This window comes from Triticum dicoccoides, chromosome 6A (genome assembly GCF_002162155.2).
Source record: "Triticum dicoccoides isolate Atlit2015 ecotype Zavitan chromosome 6A, WEW_v2.0, whole genome shotgun sequence".
Classification (NCBI taxonomy): domain Eukaryota; kingdom Viridiplantae; phylum Streptophyta; class Magnoliopsida; order Poales; family Poaceae; genus Triticum; species Triticum dicoccoides.
Genome location: NC_041390.1, coordinates 184403582 through 184409846, shown reverse-complemented (window position 1 = coordinate 184409846; position 6265 = coordinate 184403582).

The following is a 6265-nucleotide window of genomic DNA, read 5'->3' as shown; positions in this document are numbered from 1 at the left end:
ACCGAAGATTGATTCTCGGGCAAGTAAAATACCGATAGACAAAGGGAACTACATATAGGATTAGCTGAATCCTTGACATGGAGGTTCGACCGATAAGATCTTCGTGGAATACGTAGGAACCAATAAGGGAATCCATGTCCCGCTATTGGTTATTGACCATAGAGGTGTCTCGGTCATGTCTTCATAGTTCTCAAACCCACCGGGTCTACACACTTAACGTTTGGTGCGATATGAGTATAGTTGAGTGATTATGGTGGTTACCGAAGGTTGTTTGGAGTCCCGGACATGATGAGGAACTTCGGAATGGTCCGGAGATGAAGATTGATATATTGGACGAAGGGTATTGGACTCCGGAATTATTCCGGGGGTACCCGGTGATGACCAGCATCACCGAAAGGGGTTTCATGGGGCCCCGGCAAGTGTTGGGGGGGGCATGGGCCAAGGGGAGGGGGCAAACCAGCCCACTAAGGGGTTGATCGCCCCCCTCACACGATCTAACGTAACCAGGAGGGTTGGGGGAGCCCCCTAGGGCTTCCCACCTCCTAGCTTGGGGGGCAAGTCACCCTAGGGGAGATCCCATCTGCCCTGGACGCTGCCCCCTAGGGGCGCCACCCCCTCCTCCCTTCCTTTATATATAGAGAGGTAGAGAGAGGGCAGCCACAGCCCAAGAACACATCTCCACGCCACAGTGCTACCTCTCCTCTCCCTCGCATCCCTCTTCCTCTTCGTAGCGCTTAGCGAAGCTCTACTGAGATTACGCCACCACCACCGCCACCACTTCGTCGTGCTGCCGGAGGATTTGAGCTACTACTTCACCATCGCTCGCTAGATCGAGGAGGTGAAGGCGTCATCAAGCCATACGTGTGTTGAGCACGGAGGTGTCGTCCTTGCAGCACTTGGATCGGGAGTTCGCGAGACGGGTCATGATTGGATCGCGAAGATGTTCGACTACATGAACCGTGTTTCTTGGGTGTTCATAGGAATATTTTTGTTCCCATGCAATGTTCCCCAACACGAGGGTCTTGTGTTTGCTGCCACCACTCGTGGCACTGTTCTTGCATGGAATCCTGGTGCTTTCAGTACGTTCATTTTCCACCGTAATTATAATTGTTTCATCCACATGCATGCTAGTTAGCTAGTTTCCCTTTACGAATTAACCTTCTTGTGTTTCCAAGGCCCTGTGAACATTCCACCACCTATACTTGATAAATTTTATAACCAAGAGGGAGATGATGATGGTTATGATCAAGAGCATAAGGACGAGCAGGACCCATATACTCAGTGGCGCCTGGAAACTTATTCCGATGGATCACCTCTTCTTGTTTGTATACAGGGCACTGCTGATGTTACTAAGGAAGCAGGTGTTGTCTCGCATGGTCGCACTCTCCGGACCTATTACAACATCCGTTGTAGGGTATTCGGGATGGATACTAGTGTGCTAGAGCCAACACCTTCTCCCTGGTTCAGTATTGATAGTCTTGGAGGAAACTCGCTCTTCCTTGGACAAAACTATCCAATGATGGTGAAATGCGATCCAGCTGCTGTTGACACAACATTACTACCATTTATGAGAAGCAATTGTATCTATACCTCAGACATTGCTATGGTTCCCTACCGTGGCTATCACAATATGGGTCATGATATAGGCCGCTTCAGCCTGGATGACCAGTCCTGCGTTGGTCTCGAGGTTGACAATAGTTGGCCCTCCCCAAAGAATCTCCTCTGGTTCAAAGCAAGCGTTTCCAACACCGAGGATTGGTTGAGCTGAAGTTCATTTCATGGCTTGTTATTTTGTGTGTGTTGAAAACTTTAGTATTTATAATGTATCCTCGCTATCGTCGTGGGCTGATGACCTATTGTATGTAATGCTAAATGATATGCCTGTGATATACTTACTAAATTTATGAATGGCTTTCGAGTCACTTCTCAGAGTGGGTGCTGCGACGAGGCAAAAAAATATTTTCTGAATACATAATTGTACATGCATTGCAACAGGTTATGGGATGAGTCCAATCAACAATAGTGGAGTACTACTATTTGTACTAGCTTCACATGCTTCGCACGTCGGGCGGGTGTTTTTACTATAGCTGCGAATCCTATTATCATAGGTCCTCGAATGAGCCCAATCAACTGTAGAAATTGCATTCTGATGTTTGGGTTGAAAATTTCAAAACTGTTGCACTGTCTCTACGTCTACGTATACGTAATACAACAAGTTTTAAACTTGAGACCACCCATCCACTCTCACAAAGAACACTTTTAACCTAGCACAGAATCCAAGAAATTTGGCCACAATGTGAGGTGGGCCATATGTTAATGTGTTTGTTGTACGTAATCAGCACCTCGAATCCTCGGTATATAGTAGGGTGGCATGGGCCAAAACAAGCATTCACGTCCAGGAGTACGACACACGCCACCAACACGACTTCCATCTGACACCATATTTCTTGGAGGCCGTGCTACAGCTATCTCTTCAACATCCTCATTTCTCTAACTCAGCCATCGCACGACGGGCGAGGTGGGGGTTTGCCAATAGTCGGTTTCCTCAACCGCGGTCCCACTTGTAAGGCCAATTCCAGTGCATGACCCCAAATGGATGTTCGTTTGCCCGGATTTTGTCCGTTTGGGTAGGGCAATGGGGTCGTGTCGGGGCCATTTCTCGGATGTGGTGGTCGTGCAACCAATGCGCGGATGCATCCCGGCCGCATCCCGTCTACGTACATTATTCTTTGCAAACACTTATCTTTTTTTTCATCATTGATTTTTGGTACATGGAAATACATCACCAAATTTTGACTATAAAAGCAAGACCAAAGAAAACAAGAACCACAAGAATACATTTTAGAAGATATCCAACTTCCATAACTGCTCCTATAAGTTGGATTAGTGCCTTCTCGTTGCATTCATTGTTGATCTGCGGAGGCTCGATCTTGTGTGCTTCTTTCTTCTTCGAGTGTAAAGAAGTAGGCGTTGCTTCCTCACATCTAGTCTCATGTCTAGCCTCTATTCTATCAACAAGTGCACTAGTCTCATCTCTAGCCTCTTTGTTAGCTAAAAGTGCTAGAACATCTACTAAATAGCGCTCTATCAATATATCGATGTACTCTTCTTCCCAATACCAAAACATGCATCCATTGTATGCAATAAAATTTGAAGTTAGCATAACTAGTCAAATCTGAGAGCACAACCGAAGCTAAAGTAGCACATACCCCATTGGTTGAGCACTTGATGAACACCCATTCGGGATGTTCCGGCATTATAGACACGCGGCATAAGACCTTCTTTGGGCCGTCGTTGCATGTAAAGAGTGGCAACGGTGCACCGACGAGCTTTTGGGCTAGCACCGAGCCTGACCAACCACCATTCATGTATCTGCCGGCGGACCACCGACGGTGTAGATCCGAGCAGCTAGAGGAGGAGTCAGTACCTGCATGTGGCCTTGCGGCCTTGCCGGGGCCTTCTGGCCCGGTGCCCGGCCAGTCCATGGTGCGGCGCGGCCTCCCACAGCCGGGCAAGCTCAAGCCCGACCAGATCTGCTCCAAATCCGGTCGCTGGTGCACAAAATAGGTAGCCGTGGTTAGGTAGCTCAGGGGCGTCGAGGGAAAGGGGGCTGGGCGAGTGCACATTAGAGATGCACTTGTTGGAGTTGGCCTAACTGAAGATGCAAGACAACACGCGTTTCCCTAGCAGCATGGCGGACCAACTGTGTGGGGATGCGAAGTGGCTTCGCTCGTGTGGGGGGCAGAGGCCATCCCGCGCGGGCGCTAGGTCTGACAGGACGGCCTTGTCGTTAGTGTCTCACCTCTGTGGCAACCGTCCGCTCCCCACTAGCCTCTTCGTGTACCGTGGCAACCGTCCACCGCTTCTTCACCTTTCCCTCTTGATTTGGAACTGTTGTCGCACGCTCTTCCTCCCTCCTCCCTTTTCCTTCACCCTTCCTTCTGCCATTGTTCGTTCATCTTCTCCATGGAGGGAACAGACCGGAAACGACCCCGTTATTCTTGCCCTGATCTGAAAGATGACGTGGTGGAGGCACTCATCTATCGGGGTGAGGTCATCACCTCGGCTAGGATGACATGCTCGTTCAAGACAATTCTCGACTCAACTAATAACATCATTACGAAGAACCCAAGAGGGTCCAGGAGCGGTTTGGTCTGCCATATCTTGTTCGCCATGACCCTGCTCCCTTGCGCGCGGATGATGGAAGCCTCGCCTTGTGCAAGTTGATGCCGCTTGATAATGATACATGTGATGTTAAGATGCCATCGCTTAAGGGTAAGGCCTGGGCAGGCACAAATGGAGATTGGGTTGTTTATATTGGGTACAACTATGAGTGGGAACTTGTGAATGTGTATACTCGTCACCAGGTTCCACTTCCAAATATCTCATACTGCCCTGAGGTTGAGCACACAGATGATCTACGTACGTTCAAATACGATCATGGTGACTGTCGTCTATGCAATATAGCAATTTGTCGAGTTCCCAACCGCTCTTGGGATTACACGAACTATGAAGTTGTTGCTATCTTCGACAAGCTTGTTGCCATCCTTACTTCCACGCTTCAATGGATATTGCTCAAAAATCAATTTTTGTACACGGATGAGTACTGTGATGCAATTCAATACGAGCCTCTTGTGTTTGCTGCCACCACTCGTGGCACTGTTTTTGCATGGAATCCTGATGCTTCCGGTATATTTTTCTTCCACCTTAAGTATAATTGTTTCATCCACATGCATGCGGGTTATCTAGTTTCCCTTTACTAATTAACCTTCTCTTGTTTCCAAGGTCCTGTGAACATTCCACCACCTATACTTGAAATTTTTTATAACCAAGGGGTAGATGAAGATGGTGATGCTCACGAGTATGAGGACGAGCAGGACCCATATACTCAGTGGCGCCTGACAACTTATTCCGATGGATCACCTCTTCTTGTCTGTATATAGGGCACTGTTGATGTTACTAAGAAAGCAAGTGTTGTGTCACATGGTCGCACTCTCCGGACACATTTCAACATCTATTGCATGGTAGTCGGGATGGATACTAGTGTGCTAGCGCCAACACCTTCTCCCTAGTTCAGTATTGATAGTCTTGGAGGAAACTCGCTCTTCCTTGGACAAAACTATCCAATGATGGTGAAAGGCGATCCAGCTGCTGTTGGCACAATGTTACAACCGTTTATGAGAAGCAACTGTATCTATACCTTGGACATTTCTATGGTTCCCTACCATGGCCCTCACAATATGCGTCCTGATATAGGCCGCTTCATCCTGGATGTTCAGTCCTGCATTGGTCTCGAGATTGACAATAGTTGGCCCTTCCCAGTGGCTTACCTATGGTTCTAAGCAAGCGTTTCCAACGCCGAGGATTGGTTGAGTTGAAGTTCATTTCATTGCTTGACAACTTTTGTCTGATGAAAACTTCAGTATTTACTAGAATGTTTTGTTGGAACTAATCTATAATCCAACATGTATCCTCATTGTCATTGTGTGTTGATGACTTGTCGTATGTAATGAATGGTACATTCGCATATGCATTTCATAAACCCAATTTATGAATGGTTTTCGACTCACTTCTTGGAGTGTGAGTACCATAGTAGTATAGCCAGCATCCGGTTATATGAAGTTGCCACATCACATAGAGCCAACCGGATATTGGAGTATGCTAGCACAATAGTTAGTTCTGGTTAGATCAACTAGAGCTAGGTGTCGCACGGAGGCCGAGAAATATGGTGATAGCGCGACTACGTGAGGTGGGCTTGTACATAGTATGATGTAGGCACAGGGCTTGCCGTGTTTCCTACTCCTCCGGTCTAAATGTGGAGAAGATTTGGTCGAGTTCTTCCTCCTTTTGCCGACACATGGGACATCCATCATCCAGGTCGTGTCATGCAAGAAAATGGAGTGCTAGTTGAAGCCACATGATGTGCATCCTGGGTTAAACTGTTAATATAATCTTACTCTTGAGTAACTCCAAAAGCGGCCACCGAAGATCTTTATTGGATTTGTTTTTCATCACTAGCATGTCGAGGTGAAAGATGTGTAGGTTCAGTGGGTCCTCTTGCATTTTCAATGATATGTGGGACCGCATGTGAGCAAAGAGACGATGGGCTCCGCGTGTTTGCTGGTTGGCTGAGAAGAGAGAGAGAGGAGGGCTGAGCATGGACTCCAGGAAATTTCGTGACAATGTGACCAGTACTAGTGGTGTACCGTACTCCTGGGGAGATAATGTGTTCGCTCTACGTAACCAGCACCTCGATATAGTGGGG